Here is a 23,875-nt window from a genome sequence, read left to right as displayed (position 1 = left end):
CAACAGACCTAGTAATGGGGGCAGAGTTGCTTCTCACTGACTTCTGGTTCCTAGAATCCTTCTGTCTCTCCTCTGTGATGTAGCCTGGGGCTTCTGGAAAGATGACGTCTCATGGTTATCATCATTTGTTGAATAGTCTAGTCTTATTGGTCCTTGGATAGATTTTGGGATTTTTTTTCCTCCTCTTGTGTAAGAGAGCCCAATCTTCTCAGCTCCATATGGTCCTGATCCCCACTAGTTCTTCTACTGTGATCTTCATCTTTCAGGTCATCTGAGTCATCCAGGACCTTTCCTGGGTTATGACTCATGCCTTAAAACAGCACACACACATGCCCCTTTTCGTTGTCCCTGAGATGTGCGTTCTCACCACTGTGCACAGGACTACAGCTCCACTCTGCTCCTGGGATGGCCACCATTGGGTCTTTGAGAACATCCTAGGAAACATCTCAAGAGCCCACTCAGGTTAGAACACTCTGGGTTTAATGCTTTAATGCAATGCTAGTGATATTATTTTCCCATGCCTCCTTCCCAGCTCTATAATTAATCAGTTTTATCTTAAATCCCTGCATTGTTATATTAAGTAAAAGGTATAAGCATATATGGCTTAGTGTAAATATTCCTAGGCTAGAAAAGTTCAAAAGCATCAGTGCGTAAGTGGGAGAAAGGCTTGACTAAGAGTGGTGGGAGGCCATGCTTTTTGGTTCTTTATGTTCAAACCAAGAAATATTTTTTAGGATGATGTGTTCCTCTCTCTTGAGTATCTGCTCATATTCCTGTTCCAAAATGTGAAAAGGAGCCTTCAGATGATTAAGGAAGAAACTGTTCAGGGTTGTAAATGTTGTTTTATTTCCTCAGATGATGGTATGAGGTGAGAGCCATACCCAAGGCTTGGGCTGAGCCCAGAGCATTTCTAACTATCCCTAGCCCTAATCCTGGAAACTTCTAGACACCATGCAATCTTATCTTCTGCAAGTCTGTATCTTGAAGGTTTCAGATTCCTCCCTCCACCTGCTAACCTAGCCCTAGAATATTTTTAGCCTCTTAGAATTTCTGCTGAATAAACTTAACCTTTCCATTTCTTTCTGAACTCTGGCTGGCTGGTTCAACTCAGCTGTTCTGGCTCAAAACTCCTCTCCAAAATGATTGAGTCAAACTGTCTTTTCTCTCTGCTTCTCACTGAATTGCTTCATTTGTAACAACTGCCTCTGAATTTCATAAACTAAACTACACTGAACTACCTGCACTGAACTTTACTATACTGACTACACGAGCTCTACTGTATTCCTGTACTGCATTCTCTTTTGTACTGTATTTAAGTAGCCTCTCCAGGTTGATCTCCATGAATTCAAAGCCAGCCTGATCTACAGAGTGATTCCAAGATAGCCAAGGCTACATAGAAAAACCCTGCCTCAAAAAACTGGGTAAGGGGGAGTCTCTCTTTCCTCTCTGTTCTAATGAGAGTTGGGTGTATCTTATCTCTGACTCATTCTGTCAAATCTCTCTCTGATTCATCACTTTGTGTGCTTCTCAATCAGAAGTCATTGTTTGGGATCAAAGGTGTGTACTAAACGCATGTATGTATTCTAACCAGAGGAATTAAAGGTGTGTACTAAGGTCAGGTCTGCATTCCAGCCAGATCACACAGATCTGGAAGATCTTTGGATGTGATTCCTTGCCAGAGCAGCCGTGCTGCTGGATTAAAATTCCTCTACAAAGGGCTCTAGGGGCTGTGACTTCTCGTCTTCTACTTGATAACTTAGATCCAAGTGGGCATTGTTTTGCTATTATACATGGTTTCCTTGTGATATCAAATTTGATATGAAAATCTGGGCTTTTAAAAACCCTATATCTTTATGCCGGAGACTGTGAGAGAAACCCAGAGTCCCACTATGTTCTCTCTTCTATTGGAATCCACTGTTGGGAAGGCACAGTGTACCCATGAGCAGGTAAGAAAAACTCTCTAGTGGGTATTTGCTTCTGCTGCTTTTCAGGAAGATTAACACACAACACATTTCACCAATGTTAGGCAATGTGAGATCAAGGTCAGCCAGCCTAATCCATAGGAGCAAATCCTCTGAAAAAGAAGGCAGCCCATAGATTTGAGTCCAGTCTTCCATGTCACACATCTCTAGGCCGATCTGTGGCGAAGGCTGCAAGTACTAGCAGACCCTGCTACTGTGAGCCTCTGCCCATCTGTCAAGCAAGGCTCAGACACCCAGTAACCAGTAAAGACAAAACATAGAGCAATTTATTTTAATTTAGTGTGTATGTGTGTGTGTGCACATACATGTACATTTGTGTGTGTTCATAAACATGAGCAAATGTGCCTATGGACACTCAGGAAGCATTCACTATTATCCTCAGGAACACAATCCACCTTCATGGAGACAGAGTCTCCCATTGGCTTGGAACTCACCAATTAGCTAGACTGGCTGGCCAAGTGAGCTTCAGGGAGATTACCCCTCCATATCCTTGCGGCTGGGATAATAGACTTGCACTACATCTTAGGTGGGCTCTGGGATTCAAACTCAGCTCCTCGTGCTTACAAGGCAAGCACCTTGATGACTGAGCCATCTCCTTAGCTCTTGGGACAAGATACTTGTTTCTCACGTGCTATTACTTGGAAGAGCAAAATGTTAAAAGATCTAGTCGTTCGCTGTAATTTCTTAGAAGTTTTCACTCAGCATTCTCCAAGATGAGATCATCTCAACAGAAGCTTGCAAGAGAGTTTGACAAAACTCATTTGAGGGAAATAAGTCATGGAGATGGCAGACTGATTTTCTTATCTAATGTGAACTTCATGTCCTTATTAATTGATGATGTCCCAGAAAATGAACTTTGTTACGTTATGTGCACTGGGAATGAGCATTGGGGTAGGACCATACAATGTAGCCCTGGTTGGCCTGGAATGTGCTATGTAGACCAGGCTGCCCTCATACTCACAGAGATCCATCTGCATCTGTTTCTTAAGTGCTGGGATCAAAGGCGTGAGCTACTGTGCCTGGTCCTGTTCTAGTGTTTAACAGGCAAAATACATATACATTTCATAATTTGTTCAAAATGAGCAGAACAAAATGAGCCCTTATTGTGTGGCTAAATTCAAAAGCAATTTTATATGGCCCTGCAATTTCCTTTTCTGAGAGTTTTATATACTATTGTGTTTCATTGTGGTCATAGTAGAGACACCATATGACGTACATAGACAAATGAAGATGGTTGCGAGTTTAATAGTTGCTATAATCTTAGAAGACCATCATCATGTGCGCTTCTGTAATTGACCAAAATGTTACTAGGTTTACAGCTCTATGAACTCAACATCCTCAATAATTGCAGTTCTTTCATTTCTGTTGCTACAACAAATACTTTGAAAAAATAGGAAGAGGGAAAAAAGAGGAAGAGTTAATTTGGCTTATAATTCCATGCATGTCACAATCCAAGGTTTCAGGGAAGTCAAGGCAGATACTCAAGCATGTAGTCGCATCACACCCACAATCAAGAAAAAAGAGAGAGTTCATACCTTTGGTTGTGTGCTTGCTTGCTTTCAGCTCTGTTATATAGTTCAGGACCCCCTCCCAGTGGGCTGCATTTTCCCACATCACTTAACAACCAAGACCGTGCCTCACAGACATGTCTGCAGGTCAACCTGATCTAGATAATTTATCATTAAAATTCTTTCCCCAGATAATTCTAGGTTGTGTCAAGTTGACAGTAGAGACTACCCAGGACAAATATAGAACTATTCAAACTACCCGAGCTACTCAGACTAAGTTTATACCTTTCATGGAAAATGATCACTTCTGGTTTCATCTTTATAGGCACAAAAATTGTTCAAAGCTCCTCATATTGCCTTTTTAAAATCTGAAGTATTTATATGATGTTTTCTTTTTAAATTTATTATGTTATTCATTTTTTACTTTTTTTGCTCTTGATCACTTCTAGCTTCAGTTTTATCAATTTTATTGACTTAAAATTGTGATTTAATTGCTTTTCTTTATTGTTTTGTTGTTTTCAATTTTATTTATTCCAATTTTTAATGATCATTTCTTTTCATTGCTTTTCTCACTTCTTCTTTATCATAGAAAGCAAAAACTTGTTATATAACACTATTATATAACACAAGTATTTGTTGTGATAAGTTTGTCATTAAGAATCTTTTGTGCATTCCATGTGGTGTTTTCATTTTTGTTAAGTCACAATTGGTTGCTAGTCTTCCCCAGGACTTCCTTTGTGACTCCTAATTTTTTCAAAGTACATTGGTTCATTTCCAAGTCTGGAGAAATTTTTCAAATATTTTTTTCTGTTACTAAATTTTATTTTCATCCTATTGTGTTAAGGAAACATACTTCTTACACAGCTGGTTATCTCAATATTTTTACCTTTTTCATGGTTTAGAGGAGGCCCTATTTCAATAAACATTCCATGTACACTTGAAACACTATATTCTCTTCTTGTTGGGTGGGATGTTATATAAATGTCAATTGGATTGTGTTCATTAATAATGTTTAAGGCATCTCTCTCTCTACTGATTTTCTGTCTTTTTGTTCTATTAACTAATGAGAGAGCAGTTGAAGTCTTCAACTACAGTAAAAGATTTCTCTCTAGAAATTTCTATCAGTTTTTTAAATAGCATATTTCTTGTTTAGGAATTTCATGCATGCTGCATAAGCCACACACATGAACTAAAGCAGAAAAGTAAGGTTTCTTAAAGGGATGCAAAGAGGCTCTCAGGAAGGGATGGAAATGTTCCATTATCTCAATTAGGCATTTTGCAGCATGGATGTTTGTTAAGACTTCAAGTGAATCTTACAACTTGCATATTAGAGTTGCCAGTGTGCCCGCCTGTAATCCCAGCACGCAGGGAGGCAGAGGGAGGCGGATCTCTGAGAGTTTGAGGCCAGCCTCGTCTACTACATGAATCCAGGACAGCTGCACAGACAAATCCTGTCTCAGAAAACAACAACAACAACAACAAAAAGCAAACAAACACAAATAAGAATTTCATACACGCATACAACATATTTTGATCACATTCACCCCAACCCTTTCCTCTAATGCCTTGGAGATCCACTTCATCCCCAACATCCCCTCCCGAATTCATGTACTCTTTTATAACCCTCTGGGTCAAATTTGTGCTGCTCTTGTGTGTGGGGGTTATTCACTGAATCATGTTGACCTACTAGGAGCCACATCCTTAAAGAAAGCTCACTCTGCCTCTCACAGACACTATCAACTGTTAACAGCTCACCAGTTAGAGCTAATAGGCTATGTGCCTCTCCCATCTTCACACTATGGTGTTGGCCAGCTTGAAGTCATACCGAACGTGTGCAGGAAAGCACAGTTGCTGGAAGTTCGTGAGTGCATCAGTCTTGTCATGCACAGAAGACAGTTTCGTTACTCTTCTCCCTGACCTCTGACTCTCACAATCCCTTGCCTCACCCTTCTACAATATTCTCTGATACTTTGGATGAGGGGACACGATATGGATGTCTCATTTGTGTTGGAGCAATCTACCCATCCTTATTCTCTGCACTTTGACCAGGTCTATGATTCTGCCTTAGCTGCTGCTCTCTGCTGCATAAGGAAACTTCCCCGATAAGTCTGAGAACTGCACTAATCTATGGGTATTAGATGTATAGAACCAGGCATTTGTTTCCTTCTGTAGAGTGGACCTTTAATCCAATCAAAAGCAGTTGGTTACCTCCATAATGGTCATATTTCTATTACATCCATGAGCATATGTTGGCGCATGGGTCAGTATTGTAGCTCACAGGGCTCACAGCCTGGGATGACTGTTGATTAATTTCCCCCTTGAAATCCACACGGTACCTCCAAGCAGTAGGAAAGCAAGCCAGCAGGGAGGAGCTTTCTGGTCAGTACCAACTTGATTTTTCTGTGTTCTCTGGTCAAAATGTATGGTGTCTTGCTTTTATCTTCTTGATGTATCAGTCTCCTTTTTATGTTGTTTGGTTGGTTTGGATTTTAGTTTTTGTTTTTTCGAGACAGGGTTTCTCTTTGTGGCTTTGGCTATCCTGAACTCAATTTGTAGACCAGGTTGGACTCGAACTCACAGAGATCCACCTCCTTCCACCTCCCCAAATGCTGGGATTTACAGGGGTGTGTCACTGCTCCCAGCTGACTGATCCCCCCTCCCTTTTCTTAATCATCTGGTATCTCTATTTCCTTGACAATTCCTTTTTGGTAGGTCTACTTTGTAATATTTGTAATATTAGCACAACTCTAGTTTTCTTATATGAATACTTTGCTTATTTTCTAGTATCCAAATTTAGCTTGTCTATATGAATTGGCATTTGTTTAGATATCATATGCTCATACCTCTTAATCCATTTTTATATTCCCTAGATTTTATTTGAGAGCATAAATTATTTTCCTTTAATGTATTTATTTAACAGGTAGATTTAAATTTTAACATTTTGTTTTCAATGTGTCTTTTCTGATCTTTCTTCAGTTCTTTCCTTTTTGAGACAAGGTCTTCCTTAGCTTGGGCTGCCCTGTAACTTGTTAGGTAGATGAGAATGACCTTGAGTTTCTGACCTACATGACTCCATTTCCCCGTGCTGAGATTACAAACAGACACCACTATACCCAGTTTATCTAGTGCTGGAGAGTGCGCCTGGAGCTTGGCGCATGCTGTGTAAGCACTCTACCAAGTGAATTATATCCCCCACACCTTCTTTCTTCTACTTTTACACATTAAAAAGTTGGGGTTTGTTTTTAGTTAACAAATACTTTCTGTGGTTCCATTAGCTATGTTTGTTTGCTTCATATCCTATAGCTATTCTGTGATTTGCAATATGCATCTTTCACTGATCACATTTTACCTTCAGAATTTTTACACTGGTTTATATGTAAGAATCTTTGACCCATGGCATTGGTTAATGATGTTATTTCTCGGCTTAGTTTCTGTTTCAATGACTTGTCCTTCAGAGAGAGTGGGGTGTTGAAGTCTCCCACTATTATTGTGTGGGGATCGATGTTATTCAGCTATTAAAAACGAGGAATTCCCGAAATTTGTGGATAAATGGATTGAGCTAGAAATGATCATAATGAGTGAGTTAACTCAGAAGCAGAAAGACTCAAATGGTATACACTCACTTATATCTGCATATTAGCCCAAGGGGCATGTCCCACGAAAGCCTTCACTTACCAGGAAACTGAGACAGAGGGGAGGACATTCTAGTGGGACTCTAGATGAGAGAAGCATGGGAGAATGGCAAAGTAGAAGGATCCAGAGGGTCCTAGAAGCCTACAAGTAGAACATTATGATAGGCAGATTTGGGCCCAGGGGTCCCGCTCAAACTAAGGCACCAGCCAAGGACAATACAGGCGGTAAACCTTAAACCCCTACCCAGATCTAGACAATGGACAGAACACTCTCCACAGTAGAGTGGAGAGTGGGATATTACTTTCTCACATACTCTGGTGCCTCAACTTTGACCATGTCCCCTGGAGGGGGAGACCTGGTGGCACTCAGAGGAAGGACAGCAGGTTATCAAGAAGAGACTTGATACCCTATGAACATATACAGGGGGAGGTAATCCCCCTCAGGAACAGTCATAGGGGAGGGGAATAAGGGGAAAATGGGAGGGAAGGAAGAATGGGAGGATACAAAGGATGGGATAACCATTGAGATGTAACAAGAATAAATTAATAAAGTAAAAAAAAAAAGAATCTTATGCTTCCCTTGCTTTTATCCCAGTGTTTGAGTGTGTGCATGCACACAGTGTGCACATGCATGCATGTGTGAAGTGCCTCTACCACTCTCTGCCTGTTCCTTTAAGGTAGGATAGCACTCTGAACCAGGAGCTCATGTTGCTTTGTTACTCTTGAACGCAGCAAAGTTATAGATGGCTTCCTGGCTCTGCTGTCCTTGGTCCTGGAGTTGTAAACATGAGAGGCCCACCTGGCTTATTCACTGGGTGTTAAGATTTGAACTCTGGTCTCATACTTTACAGCACACACTCTTAACTGCTAAACAATGTCTCCAGCCATGTCTTTCTCTCTCTTTTTTTTAAAGAAAACAACTTTTGCAAATAATATTTTAAATAAAATAAGTAGATTGCATTCACATCTGTGTTTGCTACATTCCTTTGTGTATGTTTAACTTTCACCAGCTGTCATTTCTCTTTTTGGCATTTTCTTTTGACTCATTTTTCTCTTGCCATACATGAGCCACATATTCCGGATTGCTAATATGACTATTAATTTTTGGCTAGGTGCCAGAAATAATTGTTGAGTACTAGATTTTGTTATATTTCTTTGAAAAATTATCTCTTTTATTTTGGCAGGCTGTTGTTACTTGTGGACCAATTTGACCGTTTCAAGGCTCATCTTCCTGGGTTAGGTTAGCCTAACCTCTGTCACAAGATGTCCCTTTTGCGGCCTCCATATAACCTACTCTGTATAAATCTCTCATCTGTTAGTGAGGACTGAGGTGACTCCCATCTCTGCGTGAGTTCCTTGACCTTTTCCTGACTTACAGCAGCTGATAATTGCTTAGTCTTTTGCAGTGTTGTCCTATACACCTTGTGTGTAGTTTTCAGCCAAGACTCCAGAGGACTCCTGTGACATTTTCTAGAACTCTTTTTCTGGATAACTCCCTTCCCTCATGTTATGGCCCATGTATTCTTGCCACTTCCATCTCCATGGACCAGGACACCTAATCTCAAGTTGAGGATGTGCAGCTGCTTGGTTTCTGTTCCCCACAGGCCGGGAATTACTTCCTTGATGAAGTCCAGGCTAACTATCTTCTTCTCTTGGTTTGTTCTCTCCTGCTCAGGGGTTAGTCCCGGATGTGCTGTTTCACAGGAGCTCTTCTCATTGCTGACACCAAGGGTTCCCTCTGGACTCTGCTCCTTCTTTATTGCCAGAGTGTGAATCAGTGTTCAGATGGCCACCTTCCAGTTTCCTAGGTATATTTCCCAATTACTTGCTACCTTCTCTTCTCTGCCAGCATTTCATGTGTCCTTCATTCCTCATGGATACTCATTTTTTTTTCTCATCAAATAGGTATCAAATAGGATCTGGGTTTGTTTTTTGTTTGTTTGTTTGTTTGTTTGTTTGTTTAGTTTGATTTTCCTGATTATTAGTGAGAGTAAGTTTTTTCTCTTATTTGAATGCAACCCCCTTATGCTCAGACTCTTCAGAAATAGTGTCTTGATTGTCATTTAACTTGTTCTATCCCAGGAAGTATTTAAAGTATGAGACAGCATCAGATGCATCTGCGTGTCCATTGTGTTTGCTGCTATTTGGACTTCACTGCTGTGTTCCCTTAGACTGCTTGTGTTCCTTTTGCATTCCCTTCCTGTGTTGCTTAGTTTTAAGTCAACTTTACACAAACTGTAGGTATTTTGAAGAGCAAACCTCAATTGAGAATCATAACCCCACTAAATTGGCCTGTGGGCAAGCCTGTGGTGCATTTTCTTGATTAATGATTGGTCTGGGAGGGTCTAGCTCACTGTGAGAAATGTCACCCCTGGGCTTGTGGTCCTGTGCCATAAGAAAGTGGGCTGAGCAAGGAACAGGGATGGATGCTCCATCAGCAGCGATCCTCCACGGCCTCTGCTGCAGTTTCTTCCCCAGGCTCCTTCCTGCCCTGCTTGATTTCCTGCCCTGACTTCCTTTGATGATGTGATGGACTGTGGTATGGAACTGTATGAGAAATAAACCTTTTCCTCTCAAGCTGCTTTTGGTCATGGAGTTTTGTCACAGAAATAGAATCCCTAACTAAGACATTTTCTCTAGGCACTGAATTCCTAGCTTTTTAGGTGTATGTGATTAGCTTTACATTTTCGATATGACTGCAGACTTGAAAAATCTAAAATAAACCAATATTTCTTACCCTCAACAACCCAGGAAAGTGTAAACCCTTTAACTCTGAACTACTAAGCCTGAAGGATGTGAGTTCAGCCCTCCATCCATTGCCTGATTGTCTGTCTTGCTTTTTTAAAACCCCAGGTTCTGAATTTTCATGCTTATTATTATAAGCTATGTTGCTGCTGAGTTCTGTGTCTCACTCTTCCATTCGACCCCACCTCCTTTATTTTTTCTTTCCAGGGGATATTACTTGTCTTTCAGTCTCCATCCTGCTGAATACCTCTACATTTCTCCTTTGTGTTTTGATCATAGCTTATGCTTGGAAATTATTTTAGATTGCAAAAACTCCTTATGGGCTGGCCTTTTAAAGGCATACCCCATTATGCTCTGGCCTCGGCACTCCCGCCGAGGTTTGCTGCCCAAACAATTGTAGTTTATGTGCCTTCTAAGGTTTCTCTGACTTTGATGGTTGGCATTTTCACCAATTAGTATTTATTTTATTTTATTTTATTTTCATTTATCACTCCAAACCACTGTGCTTTTAAAAATATACTAAGTCAACTTTATCCTCAGTGCTGAGCAAATTCGCCCTTTGTGCAACATCTCTGTTCTTTCCATCCCAAACGATTGAGCATTTGTGGATGGATTATCACTCGATGCCCTGTTTTTCATCTTCTCGTATTTCTGTCTTTTGCCTCTCGTTGTATCCTCCTTGAGTTAAGCTTTTGGTTCTTTGTTAGAGTCTCTTGAAGCTTCTAGTTTTTTTTTTTCTAGCATGCTCCCACAGACTTTTTCTTTCAATGCCTGCATTTAAATTTCTGTTTGACTCCTTGTAAATACTACATATTCTGGGGAGGGGGAGGCAAGTGAAATAAACGGGAATAGATATGATCGTATTTCATCATACGCATGCATGAAGTTCTCAACAATAAAGAGAACATTTTTACACCTTGCATGTTCTGACTGACTATCCTGTCTTCCCATCATAGGACTCGCGCTATCCTTTAAAGAGCTCAGTTCTTGCTCTACAGTCATGCTCTTCCAGGTTACCTTTTGTGGTGTCCAGTTCCTGGCGCTCACTGTTCCTGTTAGTTGCGTCTGCCAATTCTCACTTGTGGTAGAACATTTCCACTTGCGTTTACCACTGTTTACTGTGAGCCCATCCCCAACCAGGCCATTTCCTCACTGTAGAAGCCACTGAAAAAGGCAGATCATGTCATGGGAGCACCCTCCAGAGAAAATTAACAGCTGCGTCTATCAGCATCCCCAGGGATTCAGTACGAAGAAACTATTTTTATAGTAATATAAATTTACTAGCTTAAATTTTCCAGAAAACAGAGTTACTGTAAATTTGAACTTCAAACCATGTAGTATGAAGGGAGTCTGAGGGTTTCTATTTGCCAAAGAACATTTTCATGTATCACTTAGAACACAGGCAGGAGGGAGACAACCCTCTTCTTGGGTACCTTGGGCTCAAAAGTTTCTCCTATCTCCCATTTTCCTTCTTCACAGAGTGTGTGCATTTCTTAGTTTTTGTCTTCACATAGATCCTAGTTCCAAACTCTGCTCTGTATGGATGTGAGGTTGCCAACCCAACATCTCCTCAACTCCACCCCATCTAGGGCATTCATAGCATCAACTCATTCCATCCTGGGTCCTGGTTTCCCCATTTCTTTCTTGAAAAATAAACAATAAATAAAGGAGCTATACAGGTTTAGTTTGAAGCAAGAACTGTTTCTAGACTCTCCTGGCAGGAAGAGTCTCACATTTCCTGATCGATAGATCTCAGCTCTCCTTTATTAATGACCATCCCTCCCCATGTAAGTAATTAGACAAGAGCCAAGAATGTCCCTGTATGTAAACTAGGTCATTTCTATCTTTGTGTGTATCAAACCTTGGTGGCAGTTCTCTTCGTTGACTTGGATTTAATCTTTTTTTCCAAGCTGTTTTGTTTGTGGAGATTAAAAGCAAAGTTGTAAACAAAAGCACACAAATGTGAGCAGGAGTGATCATTCCAAGGACATGGGGACATCTTAAGGACAAAGGCAGGAAAGAAACAATTGAGTCCCAAATAGACTACAGTGACAGGTGTCCAGCACGGTTCTAGCTCAGTATTTGTGGTTTTTCTATCTCTGTTCATTTGGCACTATCTTTCATCAGATCATCTTTACTTGCTCAGTAGGCACATGGGCTAAGATGGCTGTCACACAGTTCACCTGCTCAATGCTACTCCATCCCAAGGACGAGCTCAGCTAAAAATCATTTCTTGATCTCATTTCTCCTCTCCTGCAGGGGATAATCTGATTGGCCCCCTGGATCACATGGTTATATTGGTTTTCATCTATGAATAAGGGGATGAGGTCACTTAATATGAACACACTTCCTAGGTCATCTTCTTATCAGGCAGCGGTCAAAAGCTAAGAGACTGAGGGTTGGGAAGGGGCCTGTGACCATAGTTACTACATCCTGAAGCAGGAGTGTTTCACATGCTGTTGTTTTTTTAGAGTTTGGCTGGGAATTTTAAGAAGAGTTTGGAAGACTGTTATGTGGATTTTCCTGGGAGAGATCTGAATAAATATCTGTGACTCAAGATAGGGTATCAGTGACAGACTAAAGAAACAATTCCACTAAAGTTCAGCCTGCTGAAGCAATGACTTTATTGGGGGCTACTTACAGGAGCATAGTGTCATGAGAACCATCCTCCTGGATCTCCCTGCATGACTTGAAGGCAACTGGTAAGTAGGGGGGTCTCCTCTGCCTGGCAATTGTTCACTGCGTAGGTAACAAGAAAGCAAGACCATGTGACTATTGTGTCTCTCTGAGCTCCCTAAGCCTGGGAGGTTGCCTGAGCTTCCCCTCACCCTCCAGGAGGGAACATGTTAATTCAGAAGAGATGGCTACAAGACACAGAAACTGTGAGTCTGTCATTATAATGGAGCATTGCTCTGTGGGAGGGAGGATAGTGGCACTGAAACAGAAATTAGGAGCTGGCATAAAGTCATCCTTACATACAAACCTTGTCTAGGTGACCCAAGGTGAGTGAAGAAGACCCTCTCCTTGAGAGGACTTCAAGCATGTCTTGACCTGGATGTAATCTGGGGTTTGATTAGAGCCTGAAGACAGAATACTAGGGACAAGGTTGAGCGCCTCAGTCCAATGAGTGCAGACATGGGAAAGCACATGGTAGGCAACCAGTTTAGTGAATCTCATTTCTTTGGGGTGGGGGCAGATCTTTTGTCTCCTCTTCCTTTCTCCTTGTTGTGTTCTTTCCCTTCTGTGCACCTTTCCTGACAGCACTAATCCGCACTGAACTCTCCGCCTCCCTGAGGTCCTTCCTACCTGGGTGATGGATTCAACGGTTGATCACGAACCACCTTGTCTCCCTATGAGTCGTTCTCCATCTTTGATGTCATACTTTGGCCATGCATCACATTTTACCAGTGAGAGCAGGCGTCTAGGAGGGAGAAACATGCTTTAAGTTTATTTACAGCACAGCAGAGAAACCCTTATATTGCAGACATTGAAGGGGATGTTTACACTGACTACCTGGGAACATGTTTATGACCTTCAGCAAATCACTTTGTGACATTTAATTTATCTAATTGCAAACCAGAGTGAATAACATTGATTCCCCCATTCGCTTACTCTTTCTTTCCATATCTACTTCTTGGGTTTCTACTCTGTGTAGAGGTAACTTGATGGAACAAAAGCTTATTAAAGAGGTTGTTGGAGGCATCAAATAAGATAATAGACCTGGAAAAAATCACAAAAGCTGCAAGCATTTCCAAAGAAAACGTGTTTACTTAAACATTCATATTTAGACATTGGAACAGTGAGTAAATTATTTCATGAGTTCCCTCCTGGGTTTCCAGAGCACTCTGAGCTCACAGTACCTATATTATAGCACTTACCACATTGTATTACTGTTATTTGTGTACATTTCCATCTTTGCCCCAGACTGTGAGCTCCAACACTGAACCCCTAGCACTTAGCCAGTGCCTGCCACATAATAGGACTCAGGAAATATTTTAAATAAATTAATGAATGAAATAAAGTCAACCTCCAAGGGTTCTCAGCCTACAAAGAAGGGATGTGTTCAGACGATAAGCATGCTGGTGGAAATGCTGTCCTATGAATCGTGTGGAGAAGGTTATAAAGGGAAAAAAAAGAGATATAGATTTTTCCCTAAAGGAGCTTATAAATGGAATGGAGGAGCAGAGCACACAAATATGAAAATGCCTTAAGAGTATTTATCAAATTACCTAAAAGCAATCGCATTTTCAAACTTTTTGACGCTCATGTTGATAGGCTTCAGAAGAGCCACGGGGCAGGCGCAGTTCATCAGGAGGAAGTTACTCAGAGAATAGGAATTATTATGGGAGGCGCTGGAAAATAAACAAAGTTCACAGAAGTAGTACCTGTGTAGATGTGGAGAGAGACCGGGTTACAGGCAATCTGCAAGGGGATTTGGAAGCCTGGAGCACTTAAAGCTATAGCACTTAAAGCAGATGTTCTGTGCGTGTTCTGGATGGACACACACACACACACACACACACATGCTCATACATGCACATAAACACATATAAACACATACACATGCACACACACATACACAGAAACACACATACACACATGTACACATACACACAGATATATAGACACACACATACACACACATGCTCATACATGCACATATACACACATAAACACACACATACACAGAAACACACACACACACACACACACACACACACACACACACACACACACACACATACCTGCGAACACTGGCCAGGGTGATGGACTTGAAGTGCCTTCTCCTCTCATCCTACTTCTTAGAATACAGTCCTGTTGACCTTTGAAGGTGTGGATCGCCACTTCTGAAGAGCACCCCTCCCAGGACTGGGCCTGCTCTAAAAGTGTCCCCATTTCCTGGATGCCACATAAAACTCATTCAGTTATGATCCTTTGTGCTTGTCCCTTTGATCATCTTAGAAATAGGTTTTTGGAGTAGGGCAGCAGAGGTAGAGCCAGGGTGTCAACAGCTTGTTAGTCTTAAGCTGGGAGTCACAAAGCACAGTGTCTGCTTTGTGAGGTGACTATGCTGTCAGTGAGGCAAGGAGATCCTCTGCCTGGGCGCCAAACTGCCTTCCTTAAATAGCACCCACAAATGAGGGCTCCAAGCTCACTCTTAATGGGAATTCTGTGTGCACTGATTCAATATTTATGTCTTCCTGTGATGTGCTGGTGGTTATTTTGGGTGCTGGGGATAAGTTTAGCCATTGCGCTGAATAAGTTCAAGTGAGAGAGAAAGAGAGAGAGAGAGAGAGAGAGAGAGAGAGAGAGAGAGAGAGAGAGAGAGAACAATCAGTGAGCTTATTTTGTACAACATAGTGTATAGATAGCATTAGGAAACCAAACAATGATGCCATGGCTGGTGTATGAGCCACTCTTCCGTGGCTGTAACAAAACACTGTGGCCAAGAGCAACTTGTAGAAGGAAGAGTTCATTTCAGCTTAGGGTCCCATGGCTGGAGGCATGGCAGTGAGCAGACATGGTAGTGGGACGGCAAGCTGAGAGCTCACATCTTGAGTGGCAAGCAAGAAGCAGAGAGAAAGAGCTGGAAATGGCACAAGTCTTTAAAATCTCACACTCTGCCTCCAAGGAACTTCTCTCACTAAAGCCACGCCTCTTGGGACTTTTCTAGCTCAAACGCTTTACCTTATATTTTGGTACTTTACACAAACAGAGAGAGAGAGAGAGAGAGAGAGAGAGAGAGAGAGAGAGAGAGAGAGAGAGAGAGAGAGAGAGAGAGAGAGAACTGTGCAGAGCAGCGGCTTCAATTACTCATATATACCCAGGTCTCTGGGTCCCAAGCTTTCTCCCAGCATCCTTGGAGCCTAATGAGGGGCAAAGACTGGGAAGATGCAGACTGGCAACTGGATCAGGAAGAGACACCCACATTAGAGGAACGCCCAGTGAAATTCCCCCTCCACCGAGAGTCTGGACATCTAGAGTGGAATGATGGGAAATCTCTTCAGTCTCCACTGTCTGTAATTCAGAACCTCTAAGATGACTGCAGGACAGGCAGCGGTCAGGGGTACCAATATCACCAGTGTTCTCATATCTGTAGGAGGCTTCAGGTGAAAAATGGGGTGAGGAGTGGAGTGAGAGGTGACAACCAATGCTTGTTCTTAATTCATTGGCGTCAGGTGACTCACCTTGGGACCAGAGAGACAGGTGCAGGGCACGGGTGGGCCAGGTCTCTTTAAGGGGTGAAGGGGATGGCCCCTTGTAATCCAATATCCTCCTGGCGCCACTCAACACTCAAGCCCAAATCCATCACTGCAAATGAACCAGGTGACAGGATTAAATATCCCCTAATTGCGGTCCCCTGGGAGGGACTGTGCCAGCTGTCTCTTCCACATGCCTAGCCCAGCAGATGGGAGATCAGATATCAAAGGGTCACTTCTGAGGGAGGCCGGGAGGCCGCTTGGGTTCTGACCACCTGGGCTGAGTGGAAGGGAGGAGAGCTGAGGGAAGACTCAGGGTACGATCATGGGTCTGCAAACAGAGTATTGAGTCCTGCCTGCCTCCTTTATGTTTTTATCACAAAACTCCTGGGCTTATTCATCCTTCATTCCTATTTTATTCATCCTTACTCATTCCTAGTTCCAAGAATAGGGCCTGGCTCCTGTGCCGTCTCCTTCCATCCTCTGGAACTTGTTACTAGTGATGGAATTGCATCTCACAAAGTCTGATGTGAGTCCCCAGCATCCATCCCCTTGCCAACGTATTAGTCTGAACTCCAAAGCTGGGTTTTTCCTTCATCCAGCATGGTTAGGAAAGAAAGTGCCGGCTTCCTTGGCTGTGGATTCTAGCACAGTAGGCTTAACCAGAGGGTGGGTTTTCCAACACCACCGTGAGGACTGAACAAGATGGAGTGTAACTGGCATTTCAGCTCAAGAAAATGACTTCGCTCCTAAGAGCAAGCTCCTAGCCAAGGTAGGCTGACTGGGGATTCTCACTCGGCTGGCCTGGGAAGACCTGCAATACGGAAGGGGCAGGTGACTTCTGGTGAGCTCTTGGCCCTTTGAAATCTTCACCATATCACTTTAACAGCATCCTCACCAAAACTCAGCTTCCATCAAAGGGCTCCGAGCAGATCTGTGGGGATAAGATGCATTTCCATTCCACTGAAATCATAATATTGCAAAATCAGCAGCAGTAGTTGTAAGCCGGGAATAGCTCCCTAGTACGGAGGCGAGACCACAGGCAAAATAGAAGTTTGCTTGCTAGACTCAGTGAGGCCCAGGAAAAAAAGGTGGGTTTTTTTTTTAAGGCATCAAAAGAATCCCTCAAGGAACACAATGAGAGGCCTACAACAGGCTCTAGCAATGTTAGAAGCTGCATTAAGAAACCATGAGATTGCAACAGAGGCACACTGTCTTTACTCTTATGGATCGATCTGGCACCTGTTGGGTGTGTAGGTTGTCCTTGGATTGCTTTGAACTTGAAATTCATGGTTCATAGGGCAGAAGTTGTGACATCTTCCCTGGGTCTCTCACAAAATTACCAAGAGCTAGTTCACACTAGATGCCTGAGGGGGAAATTGCTCTGAAGACCCCTTTGCAAGCCTATAAGTCCAAGCAGGACTTGGAGTGTTGCCTCGGTGCTGGGACCAGAGTGACTAAGTTGTCGGGAAGCTCACGAGGACAGCCTTCACTTTCTTCCTGGGATTTCCGTCCCCCACCTGAGCTCTAAGCATAGATTTAGGCAAAAGAGAGCTGCCTCGTTATTGGCTTGATAATACATGGCCAATGACATTTCTGGATGGTCCTTTGGGTCCACATGCCAAACAAACCAAGGTGTCACGGAACAGTAGCCTGACAATGAAGGATCTGGCCTGTTTCGCAGCCCTATGGTGAACCTGAAAGAGCTAAGTGCAATTTCTAATTGCGCCCCAGTTATAGAGAACCAAAGACTAGAAATCTTACCCTAGAAATGTATAGGTAACTGGAGGAGGTTGGTGTCTTTTGGATAATGATAAATTACCACACAGGCCAGGGAGCCTGTATGTTGGAATTACCTGAGGAAATTTTCAAAATAACAGCCACCCAGCTTCTACCAGAGTTACTCTGATGTTGAGGATCTGAAGGGCTAGGGCCCGGGGAGCGATTCAGATGCAGAAGAAAGCTGCGGGTTTTCACAATCAGAGAAATGACATGAGAGGCACCCTGTCTGCCTTATAGACATTCAAGATGGCGCAAGGTCCTGGCATAGAAGAGGCTCTCAGAACATGTTTATCAGTAAAGATGATTTCACAAAACATAGTCAAATATACTTTATGAAAAAAAAAACACACAGGAAAACACGAGGAGATTTTTTTTTAGGATTTAGCAGTCTTCTGAGACTCACTTGAATCTTACTGTCTTTCTGACTGAACTCTCATGATGCAAGTTGAGAGACCTGGATTGAGAGGGCTCTGCTATTTCCTCTGAGTTTGCTCTGTGAGCATGAGGCTTGGCTCCCATCAGCATAAAGCAGAGCTGATGTGATAATGGTTTGTCTTGTTTCTTCTCTCATCATATTTCATTGTTATTATTGCATTACCAGTAATAACAATAATAGTGAATGCTTTTACTCTCATTATCTCATTTCCTCATTAGGGATCATGGAAGAAATAGGGAATCGCTGTCCCCATTACAAACGAAAGAACTAATGCATAAAGAGGTCATATGTCTCATCTAGTCTGCCATCATAGAAATGGAAAATGGCAGGAGGAGACTCCAACCAGACTTCCGTGTGATAACTTGATGTTCATAGTACTCTGTAAGCCATACAGAAAGAATTTGTAAGCATGCAGCCAGTGATTTCCTTCATGTGCCACTCTAAGCAAGAAGAGTGGGATGACAGAGGCCATTCACAAATCTCTGGTAAAGGTGTGCTTCTTTAGCAGACACTGGTCTGACCGAAGCTCTTCATGTTATGTAGGGTCATTAAACAGTAGAGTAAGACAGTTAATATAAAGACTCTGAGGTATAGACAAATCATCTCTGAATCTATAATGTGGATAATAAAAAGGAGAGAGGAGTTTGGGTTTTTTTGTTTGTTTGTTTGTTTTAAATCTGGTCTATGTGTGAATTTAAGGAATCTACCTAGCATAGAAGCCAGATCAGCATGCACTCCTGTTCTGGGCGTCAATAAGAAATTCTCTTTCATGAAAATAAATTGGCAAGCCAATTGCTTTTCTCTTTTGTTGTCCCAGAGCCAGCGCCTTGTGCGGCTAGAATGTTACAGCATCCCAGAGTCTACACTGAGTCAGACCATGCCCATGTGGTTTTTCAACTTGGCAGCCTAGGTTATTAGAAGCTTTTACTGTTGTCCAACAAATCATCAGAGCCTCGAGCTAGATGTGGCTGATAACCAGGGAATGATCAACAATGATGATTTCTTTTTCATTAGTGTGTATTAACTGTATAAAACAATAGGTCCCGTTATGACATCGTCATATGTGCACATAAGGAACTTCAACCATATAGACTATATAATCTTCTAAATATCTAAATTTTCTCTACCTTAGAAATGTCACTTATTTAAATATAAGGATACCAGCTGAATACTTAGTCTGAGTCCTTCCCCTAAATATATTAAGCAATGGTGAAACCCATAACTTTTCCTAACTTTCGGCTTTAGCCCTTTTGAACTGCCTGCTCAATTAACACCCCCCAGTCTGTTTGATTAAATAGCCAATCAATTCAGTTTAGCATTTTGTTGTTCCAACGAATGAGGCTACCAACAAAATAGACAATAATCTTGACAATGGGTATTCGAGACTTAGAAAGATAGTGTGGAAAGTAGGAAGTCACTGGTTTCCTAGTGTGTTGGTCATTTGCTTTAAGGTGAGAGGTGACACAGATAGCAGCAGAATAAAGGTGTTCTTTATTTATCTCTGTTGTCCCCGGGACCTAGATAGTCACCACAGAAAATTCTGGTCACCAACAGAACAGCCTGCTTCCCTACCAGTCCTTCCCATTCCCCAGTACGCCAGCCCTCAGGCCTCCAGGTCTCTGTCAGCTCTAACAGGGAGTGGGATTGGTCAGGGCATTCATTGGTTCTGAAGTTTCTTCTACTTAAACCAATTTGTTAGGTGCTTCATGATTTACGGCCATAGTGGAAAATGGGGCTGGGTATTGATTCTTGGCCTTTTCTATTGCAAATGGGTGTAATGTTTTATAGTATGTCAGAATAATAGCAGTGGGCACTCTATCAATGTCAAATGTTAAAAATGATCAGCTATTGTGATGTAGGAGATTAAATATGAAAGCTTGATGGGTATATAAAAGCGAAATGGCAATAATAAAGGGATTTTTATGTTCGGCCCATTGCTCTCTGGAATCCACCTGGGGAGCTATTAGAGCCAATTGTGCTGATCAGCGACTTGTTACCATGGGTTTAAGGATGGGACATGTGTGCCCCTCCCTAGGTGATGTTCAGGAGAACCAAGGTGGCAGGATCAGTTTGTACGGCCACACTTCCAGGTGCTAATCCTGCCCAGGAAGAGGATACAGAGCCACCATTGGAAACACCAGAGGCCATCAGAACCCTGTTTCTCTTTTGTCATCATGGTTCCATATCTGAAGCCACTCACAAGAATATGTCTTCTTGAAGTCCTCCAGAGAGATGACCATCCCACTCTAAGGACTTGCTGAAGACTGCAGCTGGACCAGTTCTATTCACTGATTTGTATAGTCAGTCTTCTTGGGATTCCGAGAAGTAAAGAGGGTACACATTCAATGCCATGCAGTCAGTGAGTGGCAGGGTCTGGTCAACCCCAGGTTAAGTCCAGAACACTTTCCACTACCTACCCTCCGCTGCTGAAGGTGTACAAAGCTGCTACAATCTGCTAGAGCAGCACAGGACCATTAAAAAATAATAATAACCAGGAAGGCAGTTTCAAATGTTCTCTCACACACACATTAACAAATGAACAAAGGGGCAATACTGGAGATAGGGTGGGGTGGAAGGATGAAGATGAAGAGATGGCACGAGAGGAGAAGATTAACCGGAAATAGAGATGAAAATGCCATATAGAAAACATTATTTTGTAAGCTAATTTTAAAAGTTTGAAGAAATATAGATAATGCTGCTCCCAGAAGCCACAGATGCTTAAATGCAATCCTGGGGCTGTGAGTGAAATTCTTCCCTGTGAGTTCTCGGTCGGGAAAGCCCCAAAGCCCCCAGAACAGGGTAGGCTGTTGACCTTACTCTTGGTTGCCCACCAGAACTTGATGATAACAGGACATGAAAGCGACTGAAACATATTATATATGTGTACAAGATTGTCAAGGAGTAAAAAATAAAGTATGCTTGCCTAGCCTCACACACACAAAAAAGTGTTGCTGTAAATCCCAGAAGACAAAGATATCAAAACACTGATGTGTGGGAAAGCCGACTTTTCCTAGAAGGCTGTTTTCTGAGTCCAGTGGGCCCATGTTGTCTTCTGAACATGAATGTGAAGATGTCCCTCCCATGTGACAGCTGAGCAGACAAAAGGACTTCAGAAACTGCAGTGTGCTCACCAGATGAGATTTATTGTAATTACATGAACTTTAGAGAAATCTGTCCTGGAGTTTCTCACAAGCCCCCACTTCACTGCCAGCCAGCTAAACTCTGCACTGGCCCATTGATAATGTATGTGATGGTAAGTAAGGTCTGCCAGTCTAGAATCCCGAGGCTGATTCTAACCCCAGTACCTCACAGTTCTGGCATTCTCTTCCTCTGTCCATCTGGCTCTAGGAGCCAGTGTAGTGTGAGGACCTGGGTCATTAGGATGGACATAAGACACTAAGAACAAACAGTTGTCCCTGCTTCCCCTCCCTGGGCTCATCAGTAGGGCCGCTGCCTAATTCCCATCAGGCCTGTCCACAGCTTGCCACTCTTCACCCAGACTCCTCTGGGGCCTCATTGTCTGAATTATTTCTATTCATTGTATATTTTCTCACATTAATTTCAATTAAGCCACTGTGCCAACAACAACAATAAAAAAAATTAAAAGAAACAAGTTAAACAACCAATTTGATGTAACTCAACATGGACAGAATAGTGTCCTCACAGCATGCAATCAATGTACGGAGGTCTTTTTACATTCCACTTATAGAAGGCCTGTGTTGGTGTCTCACAGGCACCATACAATTATTTTTTGTTTTGTTTTGGTTTGGTTTGGGTTTGGGTTTTTTGAGACAGGGTTTCTCTGTGTAGCCTTGGCTGTCCTGGACTCACTTTGTAGACCAGGCTGGCCTCAAACTCACAGTGACCCGCCAGCCTCTGCCTCCCGAGTGCTGGGATTACAGATGTGTGCTACCATGCCCAACCCAGCACCATACAATTCTATGGGGGACTACCACATTCGGGCACTGAGTAGCCAAGTGGCTGGTGCTTACTATTGCGTATGCCTATCTCTAAGTTAGATGAGATGTCTAGGCACAGGGGACATACTCTATACCCTAGAGAGGCGGTCAGAGCTTGCACAATGGCACATATACTTTACGAAGGTAGGCATTTGCTATAACATTCTTAGAAAACTGGTTTTAAAATGCAGATTACAAACTCTGGTACAATCTGAAGGCAGACAGGCCTAGGTGAGGGCCTCTAAGAGAGGTAAGAAAGCGTGTTGGAATTTGTAGGCCTCTTAAGGGGTCTGGAGCCTTTTATGCTATATAAAAACAAGCATGGATTTATATAGCCTAAAGGATATATTAGCCCTGGGGGGGGGGGGAAGAAAGTGTCTTGGATGCACCATATTGCAAATAACCAATTTGTTTTCCGAGAGAAGAGGCCACAAACTGCACAGTCTTACAAGGAGGGTAAGCCTTAGACTCCAGGCAGGACAACACTCCGCCCATGAAGGTATCTTAGCCATTGATAGCACTTGCTAAACACACAGGAAAAGTGCTAACTTAGCTGAATTCACATGCGCAGGCAATCTGTCTGTGTCCTGAAATATCCATTGGCCACAGCAAGGGTGTGGAAAAAGAAGCCAGAGGGGCCAGCTTCAAGATAGAAATATGACTGGTCTAGCCTTGGGGTCACCCTGAAACTATGGTCGGTGAGTAGGGGAGTAAGAGGTGAGGGCAGCAGAGTTTGGGGTACAGCACAGCCACTTCATTGCCGAAAGCAAATAGCATAAAGCATGCAGTGCCAGCCCAGGGATCTCACACTGGGTCCCTTCCTGCTATAGGCAGGCTGTCAGTCTGACAGCTATCAAGTCAATCAGGAGGGTAAATTAAGGTGTCCTTCTACTTTTTTTTTCTTTAGGGGCAGGGGATAGTTAAAATGCTGATCTTCCAGTGACAGGTTTCTGAGCTAGGAGGGAACTGTCACTGCTGCCTCTCACACTGGAGCCTCTCTGGAGGAGCATGTCAGAGAAGCCAGCCTCCTCCTTAGGAGACCCTCTTGCTCCCTAAGGGCATCTAAACACAAGCTACATTGCCTGTTCTGCCCTCCTGGGACCCAGAGGACGAGAACACCAGCATGCACCTGTTCCCCTTGCCATTGGATCCAGGGGTCAACTTTTACACTTTGGGGGAGGAAAACTCTTCCTTCTTTCCTTAATTGTGGCATTAATAATTAAGTTGCTGCTTTCATCGCGTCATGTCTCACTACAGAGTGACACTGGCAACAGGCACACAAAGGCACACCCCCCCCCCATGTCCTTGCATGGATTCTGGAAATGGCATATCAAGTCATTTCAAAACAAATTATCATGAGCAAAAATGTAAAATAAGGAAACAACAAGGATGTATGTGTGCTTAATTACACGAGGACTTTATTAGCGGGTGCTAATTAAGGCATGTTATGAAGTCTGATGAATGTCTAAAATTACTCACTTTGGTAAATAGTTTTGACGCGAGTAATTTGTTTAAAACTAGAACTTGGTGGGAAAGTTCAAGCAATTTTATTTTTGCCTGGGTAGCACATTATGTGATGTCTAGGGGGATAATTAACGATTAGTGGATTAATGACAGAAGCACATTCGTTC

This window comes from Acomys minous (genome assembly GCF_964271855.1).
Source record: "Acomys minous genome assembly, chromosome: 5".
Classification (NCBI taxonomy): Eukaryota; Metazoa; Chordata; class Mammalia; order Rodentia; family Muridae; genus Acomys; species Acomys minous.
This window is presented reverse-complemented; position numbering follows the sequence as displayed.